General features: G+C 41.2%; 1 pseudogene; it reads left to right on the forward strand.

Moving 5' to 3' along the window:
- Positions 1-1,478: 1,478 nt before the first annotated feature.
- On the forward strand, positions 1,479-15,070 carry LOC129026141 (zinc finger protein 285-like; annotated as a pseudogene).
- The last annotated feature ends 1,601 nt before the right edge of the window (positions 15,071-16,671 follow it).

Consider the following 16,671-nt stretch of genomic DNA (forward strand, 5'->3'; position numbering starts at 1 on the left):
AATGGAATTCTTATTCAATTTTCTTACCACATTAGGGTACCCAAAATTTTCTTTAATAGAAATCTTAATTTTTTTTAATTTTATTATTATTATACTTTAAGTTGTAGGGTACATGTGAAAAACGTGCAGGTTTGTTACACATGTATACATGTGCCATGTTGGTGTGCTGCACGCATTTAGCATTAAGTATATCTCCTAATGCTATCCCTCCCCCCTCCCCCCACCCCACAACAGACCCCGGTGCGTGATGTTCCCCTTCCTGTGTCCATGTGTTCTCATTGTTCAATTCCCACCTATGAGTGAGAACATGTGGTGTTTGGTTTTTTGTCCTTGCTATAGTTTGCTGAGAATGATGGTTTCCAACTTCATCCATGTCCCTAAAAAAGACATGAACTCATCACTTATTATGGCTGCATAGTATTCCATGGTGCATATGTGCCACATTTTCTTAATCCAGTCTATCATTGTTGGACATTTGGGTTGGTTCCAAGTCTTTGCTATTGTGAATAGTGCTGCAATAAACATACGTGTGCATGTGTCTTTATAGCAGCATGATTTATAATCCTTTGGGTATATACCTAGTAATGCGATTGCTGGGTCAAATGGTATTTCTATTTCTAGATCCCTGAGGAGTCGCCACACCGACTTCCACAATGGTTGAACTAGTTTCCAGTCCCACCAACAGTGTAAAAGTGTTCCTATTTCTCCACATCCTCTCCAGCTCCTGTTGTTTCCTGACTTTTTAATTATCCTAAATCTTAAATGCAATAACATAAAGTAAAATAAAGCCTAAGTCCCAACAAGGGGAAATTTTCAAAAAGAGTCTGAAAACTTCACGCGTTTTCTTGTTATGCTGTAAGGAGTACTCCTGTAATTCCCCTATTAAAGATTCAGACAATTGTTGTTAATTCATTCTGCTGCTTCTGAGACTAGGAAACAAATTACAGGGCTATGTTATATCGCAAGTGTAGATTATGCGGAGTCTTCATCAACAGAAACAAAACACGATGGGGGGGCGGGGATGGAAATATTTAAGTGAATTTTAATTGAAAAATTTCGTGATTTTAACATTAAAAGACATGCCTATAAAATAAGAACCTATAAAAGTCTTCACTAAAATGGTAAAGTGCTCATTTCCAAGTAGTAAAATATTGAAATTTTTTCTTTTCGTCGTTGATAGTGATTTATTTAACATTTCAGTACTTTATCTTTATTACGATTGTCATTATTTTAGACGAATGCACGGAAGTCAAAGGACTTCCAAATGCTCGGAAGTCAAAGGCTACCTTCACCCTGATAACCTTGCGAATGGCCACTGCTGCGCGCGGGGCTTTCTGGGGATTGTAGTCCATAGGCCTCCTTCCGCATGCGCCGTGGTACCAGACGCTAGCTGAGGGCGACATTGTTTGGGATGCTGTGGTAAGTCCCACCTGGACCGCGCCCCTCTCGGAAGCGTAGCCAGGAGTAAGGGTGCAGGATGTGCAGCTGTGACCCGTCCCTGTGGACTGAAGTAGGAGGAGTGGAAGAGGGGACTGGTGACCAATGATAAGGCCTCGTGGGTGGGGTAGGCTGGGGAAGTTCAGCGGCCCCTACCTACCCGGGGTGGGATGGGAAGCGCGTGGGCTCGGTTTGGGGAGCAGCCCTGGGTTTGACAAAACGTGCATCTTCACGTTTCGTGACAGCGACTTGCGCTGTGCCACCTTGGGTCGAGGCTTAGGGTCCAGTCTTGGAATGTGCATCTGTGGATGAGGGCAGAGGGGCGCTGGCTCAGAGTTTGGGAGTAATGGCTGGGGCTGTGCCTCCCTGAATGGGATGAGGGATTTCCTTAAGCAGCTTGTTTCTGGAAATAGAGGATGGCTTGGGCTATTCTCGCTCAGTTTGGTGGGGGCGATTCTGGCTCAGCAGCCCTAGGTTCTTGGATGGGGAGTTGTCTTGGGTCTGAACTCTGGATTTTGGCAGCTCTGACTCCATTGGGGCATTTCTGACTTCAGGGCAGAGTTTCCGGCTTCTGGCAAAAAAGAAACAACTCAGACTGTAATAACTCTGGAGTTTACTGTCACCGAATACATTTTGAAAAGAACTGTCGCAGGCCTGGCGCGGTGCCTCCCTCCTGTAATCCCAGCACTTTGGGTGGATCACGAGGTCAGGAGATAGAGACCATCCAGGCTAACACGGTGAAAACCCGTTTCTACTAAAAAAAAAAAAAAAAAAAAAAAAATTACAAAAAAGTAGCCGGGCGTGGTGTCGGGAGCCTGTAGTCCCAGCTACTCCGGAGGCTGAGGCAGGAGAATCCTGTGAACCCAAGAGGCGGGGCTTGCAGTGAGCCGTGATCGCGCCACTGCACTCCGGCCTGGGCGACAAAGCGAGACTCCGTCTCAAAAAAAAAAAAAAAAAAAAGAAAAGAAAGAACTGCCCCAAATTATTAACTCCATTCTCACCTCACATGCTGTGAGCCAGGGAGTACAGAATTTGAGTATTATAAAGCACATGAGCAAATGTAAGTGTTAAATTACACTCAACGAATTTGAAATTTGAATGCTCTCTGTATATTTGATAAAGTTAGAGATTTAGTGTTAATTATTTTAGGTGTAATGGCAGCTTTTATTACATTTCTGATCGTGTTTCTGAACAATTGCAGTTCCAGATTCAGCTGCACTTTTCCTCTAGGTCTTCATTCGCCGAAGAGGTTGATATGGGCATCTGGTCTCATTCGTGATGTATTCCTCAGATCAGAGTAGTTGTCAGGTTGAGGGATGAGAAACGCATTTGTGTGAGAGAGCTGTGTGGACTTTGGCAGATAGGGAAAAAAACAAGAGTCCTGAGGTGCCATGTGTCCCATGCCTTTGGCTCCCCACCTTTTCCACCCTGCTGTCTGCCCTGAAAGGCCGCCATTGCCTTCTGGCCTTGCTTGTCTTTGGCCAATGGGAAGTCTCAACAGGAAAGTTTGGAGAGAGGAAGAAGTGTGAGTTGGAGGATCTTGTCCCCGAGTTCTCTCTCTGCAGGATTGTCACAGATTAGCTGCCCTTCTAAACAACAGGTCATGGTTTTGGTGGTCCTGGCCACACAGTCCTCTCAGTTCCAGGCTCCAGGGACTCTCCCTCCCCTTACCTCTTAAGGCCCAGGTAGTATAATGGCACCTCCCTGTCACTTCCCAGGATAGAGCCTTATCCACTCTGATTTCCTTACCCCCAGCCAACACCATTGTAAGCCGTCTGTTTATTAAACTCCCCTCAAATTTGAATGTGCCATCTGGTTCCTGCCACGGCCCATAGTTCACACAGGCAGGGAGTGTCTGAAGCCAGAAATTCAGGAAACCAAACCCTCAACCATATATGTGTGACTGCATGTGTGGAGATGTGTGCTTGAAAATAATCCTGTCCCATTATTGGCTCTTAAGTGAGAACAGGTACTGGAAGTAGAGGGTGAGTTTATGCCTTTGCACGTGCATCTAATGTATAATATCCAAGCCAATTCTATTTGTGCGTTTGTTAATATTAAGAAACACTGTTTGAGTGCTTGTTAAATGATAAGATCCTTAGCAAGTACAGTGAATAAAAGACTATGGCTTGGTTTTTTTTTGTTTTTTTTTTTCAGGATTTGTAGTTTTTTGACAGGGGAAAGGAGGAGTGTTTCCTTGGTAGGTCTTAACTATTGCAAAATGATTTAATTCATGCTGTATTAATGACTTGAACATTCCTTATTTTGGCCTTTGTTGGAGCCCAAAATAAGAAGTGATTAATGATGTCTCTTAAAGGTAGTAAAGGAGAGAAAAAGAGTCCAAGGATTTACCATAAAGACATTTCATATTCTATTAACCTGATTCTATAACCCTGTGAGCTGCAATTCAAAGGGTAGCCAACAGACCACTGCCAATAAATGATATTAGTCTGTGACCAGATAATTTGAGAACCTGATTGTAGATGTTTAAAATTTTGTCTTATTGATTAACATAATAATAACAATTGGGCTTTAATTTGCATACCTTGTTAATTTCTTTTTTCCAGTAATTTCTTTTTAGTGTGTCTTACCAAAATATCAGTCTGCGACAGACTGAAAGTAACAGTAATAATAATAAAAAAACTAGTCCTTTATCACAGATAGTGTGAGAAGCACTATCTTAGAAGGCAGAAACCTGCTTTTTGGCTTTTATTTTTTAATCTTTGGAGTTTCCACAGTGCTTAAAGTGGCAATTTTATACAGTAAGTTTCTCCACAAAGGCGGAAGGCAATTGTGTTTACAGCGTTTATCTGATAGAATACCAATAAAAAATAAACAGAACACTCAAATGGGGTAATTTGAGAAGAGCTTAATAAAGGGACAATCTATAAAGTTTTAGGCAGGCTGTGGTAATCAACAAATGATATGGCAATATTTCAGAGCTGGTGATAGCAGGGTAACTTACTGTCTTTTGGACTGAAGGGCTAAGGGAGGAAGCAGTCGCTAAAACCTGAAGAAATATTTATTGGATGACAGCTGCCTGATGGTGGCCATGACCTTTGGTCAATGGATATGGAACATAGCCATTCCACAGCAACCTGTAGGGAAAAACTTGGGGGAATAAATATTCTGACTTCACTCTTGTCCCTTCCCTGCATCTCTTGCTGGCTTTCCCCATTGGCTAAACCCAACTGGAAGCTAATTGGCAAGGGAATCCACTGATATAAGCAGAACAGGAAGGGGCTTTAGTGTATATGAAGTGGCAAGCTTAGAAGGTCTGTCTATCTACTTTGCTACGTGCAGTCTGAGAGCATGTATAGTTCAGTATACCATGAGCATTTCCAGAGCAGAGGATGTGTCTTATAAGTCATAGATGTGTCATCAATATTTGCAAAAGCAAGGGATAGAATGGGTGCTGGAGAGATAGTTTAGGAAGCCAAGAGTCAAGGTGTAGATGTTTAAAAATTTGTATTATTGATTAGCATAATAATAAAAATTGGGATTTAATTTGTATATCTTGGCTAATCGCAAGTTCTTTAGACCACATGCCTGGCCATACAAGATCAAGTCTTGCATGTGAAAGTGGAAATAGCAGAAGGCCCCTGTCATCCTAAGATTGCTCTCTTTTTTTTTTTTCTTTTTTTTTTTTGAGACAATGTCTGTCTCTTTTGCCCAGCCTGGAGTGCAGTGGTGCAAGCACAGCTCACTGCAGCTTCTGCCTCCCAAGTTCAAGTTATTGTCCTGCCTCAGCCTCCTGAGTAGCTGGGATTACAGGTGCCCGCCACCGAGCCCAGCTAATTTTGTATTTTTAGTAGAGACAGGGTTTCACCATATTGGCCAGGCTGGTTTCGAACTCCTGGCCTCAAGTGATCCACCCATCTCGGGTTCCGAATTTGCTGGGGATTACAGGCGTGAGCCACTGTGCCTAGCCCTGAGATTGCTCCCTTATTCAGCAATTCTGGATCCTTTTTTCCAGCGTAATTCAGATGTAGATTATGTCAGTTCATTCACAAGTCTGAGAAAAGGAAAAGAATGTGCAGGTTTTGACCCAAAAGCTTGAGGAGAGAGATAGGAGTTACACAGTGGTCTGAGATTGAGGGACTGTGGACAAATCTAGGGAAGTATTGAGGAGGTGGGAGTTCAGTCTGTTCAGAATGAGAAGAGATGATATCTAGGGAGAGAAAAAATTGTGAGAAATTTGTTCAGATAAGGAAGGAACCAATGTTCATTTATAACTTGTTGAATCCATGATCTCATGGATTCTTTCTTCTATGCAGTTCTGCTTTTCCAGAATCCTGCCCTTTCCAAAAGGAAGACGGTATGATTAAGTTCCAGGTAAGTGAAAGGTTTCTTTCTCTTTAAATATACTGTTCATTCTGAGGAACCAGACACTTCTGCTTTCTGAAAGGAGGTCAGCATTTTTTGAGTGACTACTATGTATTAGGTACTTCATCTTGCTAAGAATGACTTTGTGAAGCAGATGGTTTGACTCCCTTTACAGAAGTAAGAAACAAACTCACAGATTTCAAGATATCTACTTTGGTGCTACTCTAAGTGTGGTTCATGTACCAGTACCAGTCCGTGAACTGCTTATCACTGCCCCATGAGGGAAAAAGAATCAAGAGTAAGTTCAGAAACTTTTATAGCAATTTAGTGTTGCCGCAGCATCCAAGTGCATGGGCAGCATATACATGACCATACTCTAAACGTCACTGGTCTCGTTCAATAAGTAACAAGATTTGAATGGGTATGTATTAGTCAGAGTTCGACCAGCAAGGCAGAACCACTAACAGATATATATTAACAGATTTATCATAAGTAATTGACTTATATGATTACGGGGGCTAATTAGGCAAGTCCAAAATCCACATGGCAGTCCCTCAGGAAGGATGGCCAGAACTCTTAGACACAGACGGAAACCGCTGTCTATGGGTGGAATTTCTCCACCTTTCAGGGAAGCCTCAGCTCTGCTCATAAGACCTTTTAGTTTTTTGAATCAGACATACTCAGATTAGTTAGAATAATCTCCCTTAAAGTCAACTGATTATGGACTTTAATCACATCTACAAATTATCTTCATAGCAATACCTAGATTTGTGTTTGATTCAATAACTGAGGACTGTAGCTTAGCCAAGTTGTCACATTAAAAACACCATCACAGTGTGGAGGAAGGATTTTCTTTTAATCATGAAAAAAATTAATTATGAAAGTACACAAAAAGAACAAATGGTATTATGAGCCTCCATTTGCAGTACCCATCATGCAGTTTCAATGATTAACTTTTTGCCAAAGTTAATCATTGCTTAATCATTGCTTAATCACTTTTTCATTTTTTTCTTTCCCAGAGTATTTTAAAGAGGCATGTTATTTTACACTGTATTGGTTTTTCTCTGAGCACATCACTTTTGTATAGTACTTTATTATATATGCAACTAAAATGAATGAGCTCACACTTTTATCCTTCTGCCTGGAGACCATCTTGCCCAAGTCCAAGATTCATTAGGTAAATTTTCTATCTTCTAAATTACAGCAACAGTTTACCAAATGTTCACCACTACATCCAGGTCACCATTTTTCCAGCCTCCTATAACAGTGTCCTCAATGGTTATGGCCTGGACCTAAAGCCAATGCCATGAATATTTGGTAGCACTCTGCTGGTTTTGGTTAGCTTGGGTGAAAGACGGACAAGAGAGCAAGTGAACGCGTGAGATCGGTCAAGGCCCAGGTTAGAACAGGCACATTCTCACTTCTGCTTCATTTTGGTAGCCAGAGTAAGTTACATTGCCAAGTCAAAGCTAAAGGGGTAAGAAAACACACTCTGGTCCTTTAATGGGATTGGTGAACATGGAAGAGGATATTTCTAAACAGTAATCTAATTTACCACATTCTCTATGTATTTCAGTATATATTTCCTTAAAAATTGACTAATGAGATAATCAATAATTATTTGGTATTATCTAATACCCAGACAATAACCAAATTTCCCTGATTATCTCAAAAATTTTTTTTGACTGTTGGTTTGTTCAAATGGGATCTTACCAAGATCTATACTATCATATATTTGGCTGTTGTGTTTCCTAATCTCTTTTAATCTAGAGAAATCTGCCCCTCTACTTTATTCTCTCCTGCTATTGACTTGTTGTAGAAACCAAGTTTGGTGTCCTGTGTTCTTTCCTACATTTGGAATGCATTTGTTTGCTTCCTTTTGGTATCTTTCAATGTGTTATCGATCCACAGTATTTCTTGTAAGTGGAAGCACCAGATGCTTGAATAGATTCAGCTTCAAGGTTTTACAAGAATACTTCATAGATGGTTATACAAGAATACTTCAGAGAGGAAAATATTTATAGATTTTTGCAAGTGTTTATTCATTGATAAATTTGGTTTCTTAATATTTTGGAGCTCTCCTTGTATCTGCATCCTATGACAATCGCTGCCTAGGCTTCCTAAAAGGCATCCATCCAGCTACAAGGGTGGTGGAGAAATGAGTGTTTTGTTTTCCCAGTCTCTATAGTTGAGGCAGAGAAGGGAGAATGGGGTGTAGGCTGCGTGAACCTCTATTCTTAACCCCTTCTCCCTATATTTGAACACCCCAAGTAGACTTCAGGGTATCTGTATTTCCTGAATGATTAACTCCAATTCAATTTTGTTGCCTCCTGCAGAAGAAGGCATACAGTAGTGTTACTGAGAGAGTGATGCTATTAGGACAACCGTGCTAATTCCGCTAGGTTTTGTTTTTAATAATTGTCATATTTTGGTAATTGGACAATTGTTAGGAACATATTCTTTGTGAAGCCTTTGTAACTGCTTACAACTTCCATTTGAAAGCTCTGCGTTATTTAGAGATGCAGAGTCTATTGAGAGAACATATCTGTAAATACTTAACTCTGAGCAGTGTGATATATGCATAGATAGAAATATTTTATGTAAAAATTAGTTTCTTGATTAGGAGATGGTTATTAATATCAGAATATTCCCCACATCCTTTTATTTTGAGAAATTTCAATTTATCAGGAAAATGAAAGAATAGCATAATGTGTAATATTTACCTGGATTCACCAATTGTTAACAATCACCCACAAACATATACATAATATACGTATATATATACACATATCTGTATTTTATTTTGATGACCCAGTAGGGGATAAATTGCAGGCATTATTTTAATTCATTCCTAAATATTTCAGCTTGTATCTCCTAAGAGTAAGAGCATTTTCCTACATTTCCACATTACTGTTAACATACTCAAGAAATTTCACATTGATACCACTATGTTTTAATACCTAGTTGATATCCAAGTGTTCTTAATTATCCTAATAACCTCCCTTTTCTCTATTGTGTTTTTTGAATCTAGGAGCCATGCTTTTAGTTACCCTGTCTTCTGAGTTCCTTTTAACATGATAAAAATGGATTAATCTGCCCTGAAAAAGTGAAAATACCAAATCTTGGTGTGTGATGAGAAATGAACTCATGGAACAGTACTAGACTCGTGTATCAGCACAACACCTTAGTATAGATTTATCTGTACCTATTTCCTGGGCCATATTTTATAATTTTATTAATATTGTCCTTTGCGAATCGCTGATCCAATAGGATTAATGTCCTTGTAAGAGAGCCTCAACAGAGCTTGCTCTCATTCTCCCTCTGCCATGTAAGGACACAGTGAGAGGACAGCTGTCTACAAGCCAAGAGATGAAACCTGAATGAAACCTATCTTGGTGGTACTTGATCTTAGACTTTCCAACCTCCAGAACAGTAAGAAGTTAGTTTATTGTTTAACCTAATCAGACTGTGGTATTTTATTAAGACAGCCCAAACAGACTAAGACCAGTCATTTGTGTGGATGATTGATGTGGCATGTGGTTGATGTTTTAGGAAAGGGTGAAATTCAAGGACATGGCTGTTGTCTTCACCAAGGAAGAGCTGGCACTATTGGTTAAAGTCCAGATAAACCTGTACCAAGATGTGATGCTGGAAAACTTCAGGAACCTCATCTCAGTGGATGAGTAACTGAGCATCAGACCACTGGACATGTGTCCTGAAATCATCATTTCAAACCAGATAGAAAACTCCAGTTAGATCACAAAGAGAAACTTTGGACACTGGAAATAAAACTCCTAAGGGATGCATGTGAAGGTTAGAACCCTGCAGTTAATAAGCTTTTACAGATCAGTGTGAGGATCTGGCCCCTTGTGATGGGTTTGTGAGGGAGCTCTCCCCAAATCTCATACCCCTGGCCTGTGGGCATTCAATGCAGGTAGTAATCCCTCCCTCCCCTAATCACACATTTAGGCTCTCATTCTTTCCTCATATTTCTCAGAATGAGACCTATAAAATTCACACATCACCAAGAGCCTTGATCTATTGGTTGCTTCTGGAGGAAAATCAAAGTTTAGCCAATGTTTTGGATAAACCAGTGTTAAAGGAACCGAGGGAGAACTTTGGTTTGGTTGGCAGTTACAATAGCCAATACTTACTGGTATGTAGTAAGTGTAATCTAAGTGTTGGCTTATTTGATTACTTTTTGATAAATATGTAACCTCATTTTCATTTCTCAGAGGTTCATATACAGTTATGTGTTACCTAAGTTTAGTTTATGAGATAGAGATATGGTTTGGCTATATCCCTACCCAAGTCTCATCTTGAATTGTAGCTCCCATAATTCCCACATGTCGTAGGTGGGGCCTGGAAGGAGGTAGCTGAATCATGGGCAGGGGTGTTTCTCGTGCTGTTCTTATGAGAGTGAATAAGTCTCATGAGATTTGATGGTTTTATAAATTAGTGTTCCCCTACAGGCTTTCTCTTTGCCTGCCGCCATGTAGCATGTCCTTTTGCTCTTCCTTCACCTTCTGTCATGATTGTGAGGCCTCCACAGCCATATGGAACTTTATAAATTATGCAGTCTTGGGTATGTCTTTATTAGTAACATGAGAATGGACTAATACGGATAGTTACTGTTATTATCCCTGTATTGGACTTACACTTCCACATCCCTGGGGAGGCCTCATAGTCATGGGGAAAGGTGAAAGGCACATCTCACATGGTGGCAGACAAGAGAAGAGAGCTTGTGCAGGGAAACCCTCCCTTTTTTTTTTTTTAAGGAGTATGGCTCTGTAGCCAGGCTGCAGGACAGTGGTGCTATCTTGGCTCACTGCAACCTCCAACTACCAAGTTCAGACAATTCTCCTGCCTGTATCTGGGAATACAGGCATGCACCACCATGCCCAGCTAATTTTTGTATTGTTAGTAGAGACGGGGTTTCACCACGTTGGCCAGGATTGTCTCAATCTCTTGACCTCGTGATCCACCCATTTTGGCCTCCCAAAGTTCTGAGATTGCAGGTGTGAGCCACTGCACCCATTCAGAATCTCCCTTTTAAAAACCATCAGATCTCATGAGACTCATCATTATCATGAGAACAACACAGGAAAGACCCATCCCTGTAATTCAATGGCCTCCTACCTGGTTCCTCTCATGACACATGGGAATTGTGGGAGTTACAATTCAAGATGAGATTTGGGTGGAGACACAGCCAAACCATATTATCCCAACCTGGCCCCTCCCAAATCTTATGTCCTTACATTTCAAAACCAATCATGCCTCCCAACAGTCCCACAAAGTCTTAACTCATTTCAGCATTAACTCAAAAGTCCACAGTCCAGTGTCTCATCTGAGACAAGCCAAGCCTCTTCCATCTATGAGTCTGTTAAATAAAAAAACAATTTATTTACTTCCTAGATAAAGTGCATGTACAGGCATTATGTAAATGCAGCTGTTCCAAATGGGAGAAATTGGCCAAAACAAAGGGGCTACAGGCCCCATGCAAGTCTGAAATCCAACAGGGCAGTCAAATCTTAAAGCTCGAAAGTGATCTCCTTTGACTCCATGTCTTGCATCCTGGTCACGCTGATGTGACAGATAGGTTTCCATGGTCTTGGGCAGCTCCACTGCTGTGGCTCTGCAGATTATAGTCTCCCTTCCGGCTGCTTTTGTGGGCTGGTGTTGAGTGTTTGTGGCTTTTCCAGGCACACGGTTCAAGCTGTTTGTGGATCTAGCATTCTGGTGTCTGAAAGACAGTGGCCCTCTTCTCACAGCTCCACTAGGTAGGGCCCTGGTAGGGACTCTGTGTGGAGGCTGTGACATGTGGGAATTATGGGACATGACACCTGGGAATTATGGGAGTTACAATTCAAGAAGAGATTTGGGTGGGGACACAGCCAAACCATATCAATGGATGAAACAACTGAGTCACAGAATTAATAACTTCCCCATGATCACACAGCTTATAAGAAGAACTAGGATTTGAGGCCCCGTAATCTTGCCCTAGGTCCTGTGTTTTTAATAAATAACCTCGTGAAACCAAAGTGTAATCTGTAGACACAGGACCTTTTACATAAATCTGCATATCCCTGCAGTTGTTTCTCAAACTGCAGGATAAAACCCTCTTGGGGAGTCCTGAAATCAAATTACTGTGTCATAACCAGCAATTTTTAAAAAGCAAAATAGATTAATAGAACAGAAAACAAAAGAATTTATCAAAGTGCATTGCACATCGTATGTAAGTATCAGCTGATAAAACTTCTGTTTTAGTGAGCAGTCTGTGTTGATGTTCGTGCCTATTCCTACTGAGTCACAATGCTGATTTTATTGTGGGTTACAATCAAAACAATTGGAAAACCACTGATTAAAGCCCATTTGGTGCAGCTCATGGTCTCCTTTTCCCTGATACTATCTTATAAACTAAAGTTACTTTCAATAAAACAACCCAGAAAGGACCTTGAACCAGAAGCAGTATCCAGTGGGACTTGACCATGATATTCATGCCATTTTGAAACCCATCGTAGGGTCCCAAAAATATGATCATCCTCTTCTGCCTCAGCTCCCGGTTTGTTATATACCTAAGTCTTGCTTCTCTGGGTGCCAGGCCATTGACAGTACCACAATATCTGTTCCCCATTCTCATAGTCATGTCTGTTTGGGATTCTGCAATAACTTAAAAGGTCAAAATTTAAGGAAATGGATTATAGGATCTGAGTGGTCTCTATCTTTTCATGAAGACAAAGAACCTTGGGGAAAATAAAAAGGATGTCTCTTAAAGCTTGTCTCAGAGGTTTACAGATGTATCCCCGCACAATGCCAGGGCCATGTTTCACAATGTTTATCCCTATTTCAATCCCCATTGCCTTTTTATCCCCATCCCCTTAAGTCTAACCATGTACAGTTGGGCAGGTTGTACACAAACATACATCAAAGTCCTCCATATGACAGTGATGTGAAGGAAGGGAAGCCATCAGGAGATAGAACCTGTTTGTTTCTGAAACTTCTTGTGACCATTTGTGTCCCTTACTCTGCCCAACATATAAAAAAAACTCCATCAATATGTATTATTTCTATACACACATACACTACATAAAATGGGAGCCTTTCCCATACCTTTTGTAGCAAGATTATTAAAGGCTTTTTATTGACTACTCTTATAGAGGGGAGGTGAATTTCTTCCTTCATAAATTTTTCCTAAGATTTCCTTTTATTCTTTTTTGCTGTGTGGGGGTGGAAGGCCTTGCTCTGTCACCCTGGCTGGAATGCAGTGGCACAATCTTGGATCACTGCAGCCTCTGCGCTCCACTATTAAGCAATCCTCCAACCTCAGATTTCCAAGTAGCTGGAATCATAGGAAAAACTGAGCCAATTTTTAATTTTTGTGTAGAGATGCGATCTCACCAAACTGCCCAGCCTGGTCTTGATCTCCGGAGATTGAGTGATCCTCCCACCTCAGCCTCTGAAAGTGTTGCTATGACAGGCATGAGCCACTGCACCTGGCCAAGATTTCTCTTAATTTCCCTACAACACTTGATTTCTAATTGGCAGCTCACAGGTTAGAATTATTGTTGCTCTAACTGTTTCACATGTCAATAGAAGCCAGGGACAACTTCCCACCCCATCATATTTCATTTTCTCAGAACCTCTGGACAGGTGATTCACAAATTCTCTTTCTTCTCATGGGAGATGGGATTAAAAACAACATTTTGAATCTTCAGTAAAAGGGGTTAGGTTTCCTTTCTCAAGAAGTGCTTCATTGCTGGCAGATTTGGAAACAAAGGATCCAGGATTTAACTGTGTGTCAGGATTATATCATGAACCTTCAAGAACAGTGTTCCCCACATTTAGAAGATGTTTCCCTCTGTAAAGAGTGGGCAGGCGTGTCTCTTCAGATTTCTGAAAACGAAAAATATGTAGTAAATGCCATTATCAAAAATCAAGATATCACAGCATGGCAAAGCCTGACACAGCTTCTTACCCCAGAATCTTGGAGGAAAGGCAACATAATGACCGAGCCCCAGAAATCTCAGGGAAGATATAAGGGAATTTATGTGGAAGAGAAATTGTACAGAAGTGCTCAGCATGATGACAGCCTCAATTGGACCTCACGTGATCATCATGAGTCCCAAGAATGTAAAGCAGAGGACCCTGGTAGGCACCCCAACTGTGGGAAAAACTTGGGTATGAAATCAACAGTTGAACAACATCATGTGGCCCATGTTTTACCGCAGCCTTTCACATGTAATAACTGTGGGGTGGCCTTTGCAGATGATACAGATCCTCGTATCCATCACAGCACTCACCTAGGAGAAAAATCTTATAAATGTGACCAGTATGGAAAGAACTTAAGTCAGAGCCAATATCTTATTGTTCATTGTAAAACCCACTCAGGGGAGACTCCCTATGAATTCCACGATGGCCTACAGGCTGCAAACAGAGCTCAGACCTTCCCAGATGTCAGAAAGTCCCCTCAGGAGACAATCCCTAAAAATGTAAAGATTATGGCAAGGGCTTCAGTTGCAACTCTTCCCTTCACAACCATCGTCGAGTCCACACAGGGGAGATGCCCTACAAATGCGACGTATGTGGGAAAGCGTTTGGATTTAGGTCACTTCTTTGTACCGATCAGGGAGTACACACAGGGAAAAAGCCCACAAATGTGAAGAGTGCGGGAAGGGCTTTGAACAGAGCTCCAACCTTCTTATCCATCAGAGAGTCCACACTGGAGAGAAGCCTTACAAATCCAGTGAGTGTGGCAAGTGCTTTAGTTCAAGCTCCGTTCTTCAAGTCCACTGGAGGTTTCACACAGGGGAGAAACCTTATAGGTGTGATGAGTGTGGAAAGGGCTTCAGCCAAAGTACACACTTTCACATTCACCAGAGAGTCCACACAGAGGAGAAACCATACAAATGCAATGTGTGTGGAAAGGATTTTGTGTATAGCTCTGTTCTTCACACTCAGCAGAGTTCACACTTGAGAAAAACCATATAAATGCGAAGTGTGTGGAAAGTGCTTTAGTTACAGTTCATATATTCACTTCCATCAAAGCGATAACACCAGAGAGAAACCATATAAACGTGATGAGTGTGGTAAAGGCTTCAGTCGGAATTCAGATCTTCATGTTCATCTCAGAGTCCACACAGAACAGAGGCCCTGTAAGTGTAAGGTATGTGGTAAGGTCTTCAGTCGTAATTCATACCTCCTTGCCCAACAGAGAGTGCATATAGATGAGACACAGCACACACATTGTGAGCATGGCAAAGACCTTCTGACTCATCAAAGACTACATGAGCAGAGAGAAACATTATAAACGTAGTAAATCAGGGTTAAATTAGGAAAACAGAAGCCACACTGTATTCCAGATAATAGAGGCTTACTCAGCCTGTGTGAGGGCTGGGGGAGCAAAAGACAGGGACACTGCCATTGATAATGTCCCCCTGCAGCACTGGAGTGTGCCAGGCAAGGCTTGTGGATTTCAAGAACTTCTGTGAAGCTCCTATCAACTGCTGTATGCTACAATGGCAAAGTAGGTTACTCTTGACAAATGGGTGGTTTGTGGTAGTGTTTGTAGTTAGAGGTCAAATTTCCATTAAAGGGTGTGTCCAGGATGGAAATTCTAATTGGGATGATTATGGCAAGGTCTTCAGTTCAGCCGAAGTCCTTAGAGTTTTTTTAGTCCCAAATAGAAAAATACTCTCTGTATGAAGAACATTCAAAAGTGTGCTCAGAAATGAAACCGATGCACTTACTGTGAAAGAACGTTAGTACTCAGGTTTTCCATGAGATTCTCTGCACAGGTGAGAAGCTCTACAGAAGTGGCATTTGAAGGGTGTGGCAGAGGCAGTGCTATGTTATCAAACTGGTTCCATTTCCTTGCAAATAAGAAGAGCCTATTTCCCAGTAACTCTTGCAGTTAAGAGTGTGCCCATGTTTGAGTTCTAGCCAATGGAGTGTGAGCAAAAGTGACATAAGCCACTTTTATGTCTAGCCTTTATAAACATTCTCAGGCTTCTCTATCCCTGCCAAGGTGACTTGGAGGCTGCTTATTTCAGACTGGGTTGATAGAAGGTCGCCATCTGATCTGTGTTGGATTTCTTTTTAGAATAAGAAATAAAAATTCATTGTGTCTCACCACTGAGATTTTTGGTGGTTTATTTGTTACTGCAACATTGCCTAGGCCATCCTGATTAGCATGGAGGGATTTTATAGCAATATGTTTCATTGTCATTGGAATCCACATACAGAAGCAACATTGTAATTCAGAGTTCAAAGCTTTTAAGTCTTTAAGGCTTGATGTGGCAGTGCAACCATCTAAAATTGTATGGATGGGACTTCTCCAGTGATAACCTTCATTCATTGGTGTGTACACCAAAGAGAAATGTTCAAGATGACATAGCTGTGGTAAAACTTTACTGAAAATTACACCCACAGACGTGAGAAATCTCATACAATAGAGAAACTTTGTAGTGTAGGAGGTGAATAAATTTGTCAGCTCACACCTTAAATGTGATTAAAAATTAACTAGAATAGGTGTTCTGTGGTTAGACTGAATAAAATTAATTGAATAAAACTAATACTTACTAAAATGAGCAACAACATGTCAAAAACCAACAGTGTTCATTGCAGACTGATGCAGTCTTCTTCTCAGCAGACTTGTATAATAATGTGTTTTTAAAGGGTGCTCTTTCTGTCAGCTTCCTCCCAAAATTGTCATTTAATTGGGGATAATAGATGAATTCGAGAGAAGATCTCTTTGCTTTTTTTTTTTTTTTTTCTTTTGGAGACAGGGTATTGCTCTGTCACCCAGGTGGCTGGAGTGCAGTGGCCTGATCATGGCTCGCTGCTGAAGCCTTGAACTCCTGGGCTCAAGTGATCCTCCTGCCTCAGCCTCCTGAGTAGCTGGGACTACAG

The sequence above is a fragment of the Pongo pygmaeus genome, chromosome 11 (assembly GCF_028885625.2).
Source record: "Pongo pygmaeus isolate AG05252 chromosome 11, NHGRI_mPonPyg2-v2.0_pri, whole genome shotgun sequence".
NCBI classification, from domain to species: domain Eukaryota; kingdom Metazoa; phylum Chordata; class Mammalia; order Primates; family Hominidae; genus Pongo; species Pongo pygmaeus.